At 40.7% G+C, this 14,392-nt stretch overlaps 2 non-coding genes across 2 annotated transcripts; one reads left to right on the top strand and one right to left on the bottom strand.

Moving 5' to 3' along the window:
• Positions 1-287: 287 nt before the first annotated feature.
• Trnai-aau (transfer RNA isoleucine (anticodon AAU)) lies at positions 288-361 on the bottom strand. The gene has a single exon. It is a non-coding gene; the product is annotated as a tRNA-Ile (tRNA).
• A 1,362-nt stretch (positions 362-1,723) lies between these two features.
• On the top strand, positions 1,724-1,797 carry Trnai-aau (transfer RNA isoleucine (anticodon AAU)). Its single transcript has one exon. It is a non-coding gene; the product is annotated as a tRNA-Ile (tRNA).
• The last annotated feature ends 12,595 nt before the right edge of the window (positions 1,798-14,392 follow it).

Genomic DNA, 14,392 nt, shown 5'->3' with positions numbered 1-14,392 from the left:
TGTCGTTCTAAAATTGTTTCAAATAATTGGAATGGGTTTATTCGAATAGGCATGATTATTCTGCGATAAACATTAGATACGTTTAGATAATATAGATATATCGGAGCGGCCAAGATATTCACAATTAACCTGAATCTGAACAAAATCTCTATTACAAAGACTTAACGTGCAAAGTGCAAACGTGCAAGTTTAGATATTTTTGAGAACCTTGGGCGCTCCGATATATCTGATATCGGCTGCACAACACAAACCGTTATAAAATAAGTAAATAAAAGCAAAAAGAAGAGTGGCCCATGAGGGGATCGAACCCGCGACCTTCGCGTTATTAGCACGACGCTCTAACCAACTGAGCTAATGGGCCGGCGGGATAGCGGCCGAAATACGCGACCCGTACCTGTGCACGGCGGGTTTCTAATGTTTCTATGTGATAACTGAAACAAAAGGTCAATCAGCGTAAATGAAGACATAATTTTGTTTGTTCTGAATATTGCTCTATTCGTATACGTTTAATGTTGTATGTTAACATCGAGTAGGTCGGTGTAAACGCCAAGGATCATGATCGCGTGATTTCAACCAGACATTTAATTTTAGTATAGTTTTGGATGAGGGTTTAGATGTCGATTTTCATTGTATTTTGTATGCCTAAGGGCCCGGCCACATGTCAGCGGTGCGACGCCGCCGCCGCCGCGCGGCGCGGTACCGCAGAAATCTGCGGCGCCGCAAACCGCTCTGCGGCGTCGCCCGCCGCACCGCAAATTTAGCGGTGCGCGTCGCCGCGCGCGGTGCCGCAAAGCGGTGCGCGGCGTCGCGTGCGATGCCGCGCTGCATAGTAAAGAATAAAAATTCGACTACCAGTTGTTTGATCAGACATGGATCCCTTCACACGTGTTCTGCTCTTGCTGTTGTCGAGGTGATAAAAAGCTTAAAAGTTCTTCAAAACACGGCATAGACATTCGAAAATAGTTATAAAATTTATTTTCAGTTATCTTCAACGCCTCGTATTTTCTTTTGATTTCCATCTTCATTCTTTATACGAACATATGGGTTCACCCAAAATTTTCTTTTCAATTGTTTTTTATTTCTGCGCCTTCTTAACAACAGTAAGAGCAGAACACGTGTGAAGGGATCCATGTCTGATCAAACAACTGGTAGTCGAATTTGTATTCTTTACTATGTAGCGCGGCATCGCACGCGGCACTGCTCGCCGCTCGGCGGCACCGCGCGCGGCGCCGCGCACTGCATTGCGGCACCGCAGCGCGGCACCGCTAAATTTTGCGGTGCGGCGGGCGACGCCGCAGAGCGGTCTGCGGCGCCGCAGATTTCGGCGGCGGCGTCGCACCGCTGACATGTGGCCGGGCCCTACATTATGTAATGTGTATCTGGGGGCAGCCAAGTCGAGCAAGTACGTGTTCAGATATTTTTGAGCACCTCGGTCGCTACGATATAGGTATCAGATGATGGCGACTGCACTATCTGAATTTCACTCAACATTTGGATATAAGGTCCTATATGGCCTATATATTTTCACGTCCTTTTGGGTGCAGCAAGCCTGGACCTAATAAGTGCATTGCATTGCTTTGACATTGATTTCTATTATTACACGTACCTATCAGATTAATATCTATAGCTTTCTTATCTTAACATTGTACGTCTGTTTATGACAGGATATAGATACAAAATATAATTTAACATAACTTGGTGACTTTCATACAAAAACGCAACCGGCCCATTAGCTCAGTTGGTTAGAGCGTCGTGCTAATAACGCGAAGGTCGCGGGTTCGATCCCCTCATGGGCCAAAATGTTTTTTATTAATAACCGACATCAGAAGTGGGATACCTACTAATAAAATTTTAAGAAAATCGGTCGAGAAATGCGACCTGTAGAGCATTTTTTTCCCCAAACTGAAACGGAGATCTTCGCTTTCGCTCGGCCAATTATTGCCAAGCTACAAAAGTAATATCTAGACGTTTTCTCGAAACTTTCTCAACACTTATTCCGTTTGTTTTGCTTTCATTTAGATGACTGATGTGTGTCTTATATTGACTTTTCACTACGTAACAACTTAATCATGTCAAGTCATCGCATTTCTTGTAAACTTGACATCATTAGTAACACATTAATATGCATTTCCTACATTAGTGATATCTGGCAGTAAGTAAACCCGCATTGGGCTAGCGTGGGGACTATACCCAAAGCCCTCTCGCGCATGAGATTATATATAGGCTGACGACCTATATATAGGCTGAATGATTATAATTTATTATATTAGGTATATAAGTAAACATGTTACCCTCCCATAATTATCTATAAAAGTTGCTTTAATCTATTTGTGTCTACTTAGCGACTTGAATTTTTCATTATATTTTAACTGAATTTATAGTTCCTACTACTATGTTTGAAGAGGTCGGGAAATGTGTGGATGAGATTCGGTTGTGTCATTCGGAGCTGAGTCCGAAAAAGACGACGAATCCACGAATTACTATTTTATATTTACTAAAAATGTGAGGAAATAAGGTTAAATATTATAATTATTAAATAGAACTTTCACATAAAAAAAATGAATTGCTATTAAGTGTAGATTTCAGATCTACCAATACGATGGGATGGGCGAGGCTATTCAATCTTAATTTATTACACGATAAAGTATCAGCTTATTGCCTAGTATGGCTTAGTTATATTTTTAATATGTGTCTGGTAAGTCTAATTGCACATCTAAAGTAAAACCAACGATAGCCTTTGATTAAATCATGTTAACCCAACAGTATCTATTTAAAGAGAGTGGTTGATAAGACAAAAGATAAGGTGTGTTATTTTGTTTTTGTCGGTAGCTAACTTCGCCCCGCCGTTTGTTCATCGCGTTTCGAATACTTCCGAATCACGTTGAGCTGGCAGCAATACAAATTATTTTGTAGAGCTATGTTCATGCAGACATGCTTACGCAACGTACATGTAGGTACCTACATGTTGGCACCTACACCAAAAACGTTGTAGGTACTTGGATCAATTCTTTAAAAAGACGTTAGAAAATATATAATTACTAATAATTTTTTTCTATCTTTTGCCCGCGAATGGACTTTTAATCTGAAAAAGGAAAATTATGTTTTTTTTGTATCTCTGATGACTAATGTTTAATGTTCCTATTTCTATCTATTCATTTTAAGACGACAATTATTGATTTGAAATCAGTGATCACAATTAAAATAAACCAAAAGTATATGTGTTACGATAAAGTATGCAATTATAAAGTACGAGTATATTTTTTTTATGAATCAATTAATTAACCTACCTACCTAGGCAGTAACAAAAAAATGGATCATTTGTTATCTGACAATAAAAAAAATTGCATTTGAATAACCAGTGGTGGTAAATACATCCAAAAAAGCTTACCCAACGATCTCCTACTTGTTTACATTTTCGGTCCATAATAACAAGACAAGCGAAGAACTATGTGTTAATTTTTACCTGTCAGTAAGTTGATAACCATTTAGTTAACACTTTTATTAAAGCCGGCTTTACACCGAGTTTGATTACAATAATCGGCCAGTACTCGTATGGTGTAGTGCGTGGGAAGATACAGACGGCCACTGTCACACCGAAAACTTTTATCACTCATCTCATAGTTGCTGAAGCATATATGGGAAAAAGATGACTGGATGGAACCATACACACTCAGGTAAAAATAGTATCTATGGAAATGTAAAGAAAGAAGAAAGAAAGAAAATACATTTATTTAACGCCACAACATATGGAAAAGAAGATATACAGACGTAAAAAACATTGGACGCTTAAATAGAACCCACTCAGCATAATGCCGCGGCAATCCGTGGCGCTGGTTTTCATTTCGGTGGGGACCTGACTTAAAACGGTTTACGGTGTAAGCGTCGGCCAATCAAAACACGCGCACATAATGTATAATTAATTATAAAGCAGCCGCTGATCAGTTCCAAGCATACAAATAATTCGAAATAATCAATAGTCCCGCTCCAAAGAGGGCGTAAGCGGCGTAGTAACGCGAAGAGACTTAATCCTTTTTACAAAAACACATTAGAATAAAAAGGAATTCATTTAATTTATTTAACATTAAAAGTCATGTGTAAAATGGTCTCATGGCGCCTACGACTTTCTTGGTCAGGGTTGCCTAAGCACACGCTGGTGAAGATGAACCGTGTTACGCTATAATTTAATTAAGATTAAGGGTTCTGATACAAACCAACTTCTTGGGCTAGCTTATCTAATCTAATACCTTTAAACGAGCAATTCTTGTTTATTTATATGTCGGAGGCAGATCGTAAAATCGGCCATATCGAGATATTCCTAGGCATACCATGAAACGCCGCCATTTCATGATCTGACTAGCGACTACCAGCCATATCGTTCAAACATCAACGATGTTTGACGATTTGCCTAGCGACGTTTAGTCATATCAAATAAGTAGGGTGTGATATTCCTAGGCATATCATGAAACGCCGGCATTTCATGATCTGCCTAGCGCGACCATCAGCCATATCGTGCAAACTCAAGGGGTGATATTCCTAGGCAGATCATGAAACGCCGGCATTTCATGATCTGCCTAGCGACCACCAGCCATATCGTGCAAACTTCAATGGGTGATATTCCTAGGCAGATCATGAAACGCCGGCATTTCATGATCTGCCTAGCGACGACCAGCCATATCGTGCAAACCTCAAGGGGTGATATTCCTAGGCAGATCATGAAACGCCGGCATTTCATGATCTGCCTAGCGACGACCAGCCATATCGTGCAAACCTCAAGAGGTGATATTCCTAGGCAGATCATGAAACGCCGGCATTTCATGATCTGCCTAGCGCGACCACCAGCCATATCGTGCAAACCTCAATGGATGATATACCTAGGCAGATCATGAAACGCCGGCATTTCATGATCTGCCTAGCGACGACCAGCCATATCGTGCAAACCTCAAGGGGTGATATTCCTAGGCAGATCATGAAACGCCGGCATTTCATGATCTGCCTAGCGATGACCAGCCATATCGTGCAAACCTCAAGGGGTGATATTCCTAGGCAGATCATGAAACGCCGGCATTTCATGATCTGCCTAGCGACGACCAGCCATATCGTGCAAACCTAAAGAGGTGATATTCCTAGGCAGATCATGAAACGCCGGCATTTCATGATCTGCCTAGCGCGACCACCAGCCATATCGTGCAAACCTCAATGGATGATATACCTAGGCAGATCATGAAACGCCGGCATTTCATGATCTGCCTAGCGACGACCAGCCATATCGTGCAAACCTCAAGGGGTGATATTCCTAGGCAGATCATGAAACGCCGGAATTTCATGATCTGCCTAGCGACCACCAGCCATATCGAGCAAACCTCAAGGCTCAAAAGGAACGTAAACTTGTATTAAAAGATACGATCTGGCAACACTGGCTCGGACGCAGCGCCATATAGAATGCAGCGCCACCAGTGGCAAAAAATGCAATTATCGGTATGAATGAAGCTAGCAATTCGACGAATACATTGCTCCCATCGATCTGCCGAATCTTTTATAAGACAGATCGTGATATGCCTGAGTTAATTTTGGTCAGATCATGAAATGGCGGCGTTTCATGATATGCCTACTTGCCTAGGAATATCTCATCAATTATTTTACGATGCGCCCGGTATGAAGCTAGGAATATCAACGAATACATTGGCCTGACCGATCTGCCGCCTCTTTTATAAGGCAGATCGTGATACGCCTGGGTTAATCTTAGTCAGATCATGAAATGGCGGCGTTTTATGATATGCCTAGGAATATCTCGATATGCCCGATTTTACGATCTGCCGCCGACATATATATATGTCGGAGGCAGATCGTAAAATCGGCCATATCGAGATATTCCTAGGCATACCATGAAACGCCGCCATTTCATGATCTGACTAGCGACTACCAGCCATATCGTTCAAACATCAACGTTTGATGATTTGCCTAGCGACGTTTAGGCATATCAAATAGTAGGGTAGGGTGTGATATTCCTAGGCATATCATGAAACGCCGGCAATTTATGATCTGCCTAGCGCGACCATCAGCCATATCGTGCAAACTCAAGGAGTGATATTCTTAGGCAGATCATGAAACGCCGGCATTTCACGATCTGCCTGGCGACGACCAGCTATATCGTGCAAACCTCAAGGGGTGATATTCCTAGGCAGATCATGAAACGCCGGCATTTCACGATCTGCCTAGCGACGACCAGCCATATCGTGCAAACCTCAAGGGGTGATATTCCTAGGCAGATCATGAAACGCCGGCATTTCATGATATGCCTAGCAACGACCAGCCATATCGTGCAAACCTCAAGGGGTGATATTCCTAGGCAGATCCTGAAACGCCGGCATTTCATGATCTGCCCAGCGACGACCAGCCATATCGTGCAAACCTCAAGGGGTGATATTCCTAGGCAGATCATGAAACGCCGGCATTTCATGATCTGCCTAGCGATGACCAGCCATATCGTGCAAACCTCAATGGGTGATATTCCTAGACAGATCATGAAACGCCGGCATTTCATGATCTGCCTAGCGACGACCAGCCATATCGTGCAAACCTCAAGGGGTGATATTCCTAGGCAGATCATGAAACGCCGGCATTTCATGATCTGCCTAGCGACGACTAGCCATATCGTGCAAACCTCAAGGGGTGATATTCCTAGGCAGATCATGAAACGCCGGCATTTCGTGATCTGCCTAACGACGACCAGCCATATCGTGAAAACCTCAAGGGGTGATATTCCTAGGCAGATCATGAAACGCCGGCATTTCATGATCTGCCTAGCGACCACCAGCCATATCGTGCAAACCTCAAGGGGTGATATTCCTAGGCAGATCATGAAACGCCGGCATTTCATGATCTGCCTAGCGCGACCATCAGCCATATCGTGCAAACCTCAAGGGGTGATATTCCTAGGCAGATCATGAAACGCCGGCATTCCATGATCTGCCTAGCGACGACCAGCCATATCGTGCAAACCTCAAGGGGTGATATTCCTAGGCAGATCATGAAACGCCGGCATTTCGTGATCTGCCTAACGACGACCAGCCATATCGTGAAAACCTCAAGGGGTGATATTCCTAGGCAGATCATGAAACGCCGGCATTTCATGATCTGCCTAGCGACCACCAGCCATATCGTGCAAACCTCAAGGGGTGATATTCCTAGGCAGATCATGAAACGCCGGCATTTCATGATCTGCCTAGCGACTACCAGCCATATCGTGCAAACCTCAAGGGGTGATATTCCTAGGCAGATCATGAAACGCCGGCATTCCATGATCTGCCTAGCGACGACCAGCCATATCGTGCAAACCTCAAGGGGTGATATTCCTAGGCAGATCATGAAACGCCGGCATTTCATGATCTGCCTAGCGACCACCAGCCATATCGTGCAAACCTCAAGGGGTGATATTCCTAGGCAGATCATGAAACGCCGGCATTTCATGATCTGCCTAGCGCGACCATCAGCCATATCGTGCAAAACTCAATGGGTGATATTCCTAGGCAGATCATGAAACGCCGGCATTTCATGATCTGCCTAGCGACTACCAGCCATATCGTGCAAACCTCAAGGGGTGATATTCCTAGGCAGATCATGAAACGCCGGCATTCCATGATCTGCCTAGCGACGACCAGCCATATCGTGCAAACCTCAAGGGGTGATATTCCTAGGCAGATCATGAAACGCCGGCATTTCATGATCTGCCTAGCGCGACCACTAGCCATATCGTGCAAACCTCAATGGATCATATTCCTAGGCAGATCATGAAACGCCGGCATTTCATGATCTGCCTAGCGACCACCAGCCGTATCGAGCAAACCTCAAGGCTCAAAAGGAACGTAAACTTGTATTAAAAGGTACGATCTGGCAACACTGGACTCGGACGCAGCGCCATATAGAATGCAGCGCCACCAGTGGCAAAAAATGCAATTATTTTACGATGCGATCGGTATGAATGAAGCTAGGAATTCGACGAATACATTGCTCCCATCGATCTGCCGAATCTTTTATAAGACAGATCGTGATATGCCTGAGTTAATTTTAGTCAGATCATGAAATGGCGGCGTTTCATGATATGCCTAGGAATATCTCATCAATTATTTTACGATGCGCCCGGTATGAAGCTAGGAATATCAACGAATACATTGGTCTGACCGATCTGCCGCCTCTTTTATAAGGCAGATCGTGATACGCCTGGGTTAAACTTAGTCAGATCATGAAATGGCGGCGTTTCATGATATGCCTAGGAATATCTCGATATGCCCGATTTTACGATCTGCCGCCGACATATATATATATATATATATATTATATATATATATATATATATATATATATATATATATATATAATATATATATATATATTTCGGGGATCTCGGAAACGGCTCTAACGATTTCGATGAAATTTGCTATTAGGAAAACGCGCATTTTCGAGTTTTTATATGTTTTCCGAGCGAAGCTCGGTCACCCAGATATTGATAAAAATAAATGTGTCGAAGTCTAGTCAAAGGTCCCTTTGTTTGCTTTTATCTTTAATATCTGGGAGACCGAGCTTTGCTCGGAAAACATATGTGACATTATCTATGAAAAGGGACCTTATTGTCGATGGCGCTTAGCAACAAGCACTTATGAATCGTAACATATACAGGGTGGCCCATGCAGTTTTTCTTGTTACTAAAATCGATGACATGGTTCCTAAGAAGAGATCGTCGTATGTCTTATTGTTTCAGATTTTCCCATACTGACCGATCTAAATGGGCCACCCTGTATATTATCTTAAGCTAATTATCAGAGCAATTTATTGATGTTATTATTCCATAATAATATTGGAATATTATATACAAATCATTATTAACGATGCTCTGATATAAATACAATGCCGCGCGACGCTGTGCGGTGTAAGCGCCGTCGACAATAAGGTCCCTTTTCATCGATAATGCCCCATATAAAAACTCAAAAATGCGCGTTTTCCCAGAGATAAGACCTAGCTAGAATAGCTAGATCGATTTTTCGCCCCCGAAAACCCCCATATAGTAAATTTCATCGAAATCGTTAAAGCCGTTTCATAGATCCCGAAATATAATATATAAATAAATATGAATTGCTCGTTTAAAGGATAGATAGATAGATTAGATACAAATAACCTGTCAAAGCGTCCATAAGGCAAGCGACGAAGTGGGAATTTTTGCTTGGAAGCGACACAAATGATGTATAGGTATAGTTAAATTTAAAAAGTAGAGTAGCGTAAAAAGTATCTATGTCAGAAAGTGTAGTTATACAAGTAGGTACACATTTCTTTAAGCGCGTTCGTACTTACAAACCATCAAATATCTCAATTCAAACTAGACACAGCTTACGTTTAATGACTGTAATCTTGCATCATTGTGGCCACTATATTGACCCGACATTAACATTGAGGTATATAACAAGAGACGACATCTCGAACAAAATGTTTCCGCACCTCAGAGAAGTATTTTTTGACTCAGTTAAACAACGTTGCATACAATACTTTTTCTACGACCAAACATTTACTTTGAAAACTAAATAATAGTAAATCAACAGTTATTCCATTGCTTACCGGTGAAATGTTATTCCATCCCTTTTATTATATTTTCTTGTGCTATTGTTGCAACTTTTTAACACGCACGAAGGCATTTTTAAATTTATTTTTAAATTTTCTGTACATGTGTGGCATCTCCTCAGTGGTCGGTGACGTACTAAAAGCAAAGAAATGCATGCACTTCTCTGAGGTGCAGAAACATTTTGTTCGAGATGTCGTCTCTTCTATATACCTCAATGGACATTAACGGGTCCTGACAGCGCGGATATTACCCCAATGCTACAAAATCGGCTACCGTAAACTTGGTTTATGACGAACTATCAATTACGTTCCTAATACGTTGCGTACAATGTAATGTTGCCAATATATCTACTGACGGCATCACCTTTCATTAGCCTCCTGTCGCTCACTGCTGAGCCTACCTCTCTTCGTGTAAGTACGCAACTTATCCTCATCCTAAACTTGTCTCATCCAGAGGTGTCCTGCGATTTTCCGAATATCGTCCACCCAACGAGCCAACGGACGCCAGGCGCTTCTTTCAACCGAAAGCTGCAACCAATCCGTCAACATTTTGGTCCACTTCCTGGCGATATGGCTCACCTATGAAATGATACTATGAAATGGCCTACGAAAGTTCACACTTTTCCAGTTGTGCGTTGTTTTCGCTTGTACGTATTTCTGCCACCACTGGCATGGCATATAACCAATATCCAAGGCCCTGACTTGGAAAAAAGGACTGCGACATTCTAACTCCTAGGTACTTACCTGATCTAATATAATATTTACTGTACAATTCACCCAATAGGCTTAAGTAAGCTTATTTCTTTCTATACTGAATTAACCATCAACCACCTAACTATAGTCCTGTAGGTACTACGACACAGTCACAAGTTCAATACGTACATAATTAAGTGTCAATACCATGAACCTATAATATTACGGACAGAGTTTCGCTTACAACACAACTGTGATTCCAACATCCACCAGTTTCTAAGTATTTACGCGTGATATACACACATTGACAGCCCACATCCACCAGTTTGCCGTCAGACGAATCGAAACGTCATTGAAGTAAACATGTCGAAGAAAAATATAAAATATGCCGGCATGCGTAGTTAAATCCTGCTAGAATTGTACCGATCGAAAGAAAAAAAGTCACGGAATAACTTTTCATACTTAAGTTTATCAATTAGTACGTAAAATCACGATAATTTGTTGTTTAGAAATTATCAAACTGCAAAACAGGAGTGTGACCAGTAACATGAATAGGGTAATTTCCCGAAAGTAGGGTAATTGATACCCTTCTTATTAAATCATTATGTATTAAGAGATCATTTAGGTAAATGGTTAAATTATTGATTGTGCATTTGAAACTAGGTCGGTATGGTAATTTCCCGATACTAAGGAGCGATACTTAACGTTTGTTTGTTATGTATTATAATTTTTTTGTTGAAAACCAGATATGTTTCAAGTTAAATGTATAAATTAAAAAAACATGACGAACTCATTTCATTACGATGCTAAATATCATTAGGTATTGAAAATAATGTTTGCACAAAGTAATTGTGCAATATTGCGCATTTTCAAGACCTATAAAATCAGATACGTACACACCTTTTTTATTGTCTAACGTAAAACTGTCCTAATTTTTTTATTTGAAAACAAGGACGATATTAAAAATAATTGTTTCACCATTAGGGGAGAATTTGTGTTACATGGTAACACTTGTCTACACGCACACATTCAAACCGTCCGCCATTGCAGTGTCACAGTTTGTCTTAGGTGACAGTCCGTCCGTAATATTCTAGGTCCATGGTCAATACCAATACCGTTTTTGGTTTAGTCTGTGTTTTTTATTCCATTAAAAAAAAATTAGCCTCGGAACTACGACGTTTACATAAAAGTCCCATGAACGAAAACACTTACTTATGAACCATAGTTGGGAGTTTTAGGACAATCGTTGGGTGGTATTGCGGCATTTAGTTTTATTTGTGAGTTATCTTTCAACTTCGGTGTGTTCAATTGGATCGCACAAGTAAAATAAGATTTATTAGGCCAATTAAGTTGTTCGAATCGTTTAATTTAACACATTCGCCATAATAACCCACACATAACCCAAACTTACTGCCAGTGCTTTACGAGTCATATACTTCCCGTATTGAAAAAGCCAAATTTGCGACACGACCTACATTTTCCCGTACCATATCCTGACTTTAAAGGTCTCTATTACAGACCTGGAATGTTACCGATTTGAACTAAAAGTCATTCTGATCAATATACTATATCCTTGTTTATATACAGCTGCCGTCGCCCGCGGATCTGTATAAAATTCCAAAAGATATAGGAATTATTCAAAACCCTTAATTTTACGGGAATATACTTCCCTTGCCGCACAGGCCGTATATAACACTAGTGATGGGATACTAAATAATCGATAACGACTTTTATAATCGACAACATATTTATTATCGTCATCGTGTCTGTAAGTGTTCAAAACAAATATTATTCATCCTCATACAATTATAAAAAGGGGTTGGACTTTTAGAGTACCTAGGTAATTTTCAATATAGATGTCATAGTCTTGAATTGTCGCATTAATAAAATGTCGTATCGACGCGGAAACGTGAACAATGCGCAGCACTATGACCAATCTGAGCGCTGCCTAATACCCACCTTTCGGTGCGGTACGGGGTCATGGAGTACGGACAAATAGCACCCGTGCCGCGCTAAAGAAAAAAAAACTTTCAGTGCGTTACGCAAAAATACTTCCCGTACATTTTTTCTTTTGAAATAGAATATACATGAAATAAGAATATCGGGAATATAGTCATCTTTTTCTTACTCACACGAGAACATAGAAAAACCACCGCCGCACCGACGGTAAGTCAAATACGGCTAAATGCTTCCCGTAACGCAGCGAATGTGTTAATAGTGAAAGATTGCACAAAGAAAGCCACAGCTAGCAATTAAAGTGTGTACCAGGTGTACCTACCACAGTGGACACGCATTCCGTAAACCTGATGGGCTATAACCGCGAAAATCGGAGTTCGTAAATTGCGGGCATATTTCCCTGTTCGCGCAAATGCGCGTTTACAGCTTTCCACGGAAAACAACGTGTGCGCACTGATTCCGAGAACTATCGATACTGTAGGCTGTATTTGACTTATTTCTATGAGGGCTTGTGACATAGCACTTATGACATGCATAGGTAGGTACTTAAGGTAGGGTAGACCGAGGACAATAGAAACACATCATGATTGAAACAAGTCAAATTTCTCGAAAACTATAATACCTACGCGTCAGTCGCAACACTCGGTACACGCGGTCGACCATGTTTGAATTGAATCCTCTACCAGTACGGTTACCATCAGTTTGTCACTGACATAAACGCCGTCGAGAACGTAATTTACTTTCTATACATCTCGCTCGCACTCGCATATTCATGCAAACGGGATGTATAGAAAGTAAATTACGTTCTCGACGGCGTTTATGTCAGTTACAAACCGATGGTAACCGTACTGTAGCCCTCGAGCGACGGTGCGAGACAGAAGTGTCCACGAGCCAAACCAGTTTTTCGCGGTAAAAAGTAAGTATTTGTGCTCTCGTATATTTTCTTATAACTTCGTTTACTCTTGTATTTTGACTAATCAAATTATGTTGGTGTTCGAGTTAGGAATAAACGAATGTTTTAATGGCCGTTGATCAGCGTTCGAGTCTTTTTTATATATTATATTTGACTTTGAAGTGAAAAACGAGGTGTGGGGACGATAGAAACAACTTGCTTGTGGACGATTGAAACATTTCAATCGACTTCGCGTTTTAATCGTCCCCAAAAATAGCCGACTTTAAAATATAAGGAGGTTCTGTATTAGATGCACATTATGTTTGTTCTATTAATGTTCACTATTAAAGTCCGTCAACCAAATCTTGTCAGTAGTAAAAGGCGGCAAATTTGAAAAATCGCGGGTTAGCAACACTGTGTTCAAATAATTCCAAAACCCAAAACGCGTGTCATCTGTGTTTTATCTGTGGAATGTGGAATCGTGAATGACAGCCGTCACCTTATTTGTTTTCATTCTGAATCGTTTCTGTTTCAAGAGATATTTCTGCTGTCACCATTAAATACCAATACATTAAATAAGAATAAGCAAAGCTAAGGGGCCTACAATGTACAATCATGCTCGTTGATGGTAAACATTACTAAAAATTGCGGTTATGACAAGTACTGGAAGAACTCTTTCGAACTTTTAAGATTATGTTCAGTTTTTTTGTTTTAGGGTTAAAAGGCATAAATAAAATTAAAACGTATACCTAAATCTATCTAACAAGACCATAAATTGTGTCCTGGAAACCGTCCATAGGCCCACATGTCTAATATTTTCAGCAATCAGTTGTGACTATTTACAAAGGTAAACCTTTTAAACAGTATTAAGAGCCTTGATTATATCGCCGTTCTTTCGCAATATCTACCTAATCCATACATGTTTGTTGCAGGATTAAATCTTGCCCAATATAAGGCGTTCGTAGTAGGTAGTATCTTTTCAGACAATACTTACCTATGGCGGTTTATGTACGTGTACAACGCAACCAAGTCGAAAAGTGACCCTTATCTTATTTACCTTTAAATTAAATAAACACCCAAATATCAGTTGTTTTATTTTTAATATGTATATTGTACAATATATACCAATCAAAAAATTACACAGGTATGTCATATTTATCCAGAACAGTACACTAATTTACATTAACAAGTGGCATATTATATTGTAAATAACAAATATATGCACTATCTAATTATCTGCATTTT

This window comes from Cydia amplana, chromosome 16 (genome assembly GCF_948474715.1).
Source record: "Cydia amplana chromosome 16, ilCydAmpl1.1, whole genome shotgun sequence".
Taxonomy (NCBI): Eukaryota; Metazoa; Arthropoda; class Insecta; order Lepidoptera; family Tortricidae; genus Cydia; species Cydia amplana.
This window is presented reverse-complemented; position numbering and strand designations above follow the sequence as displayed.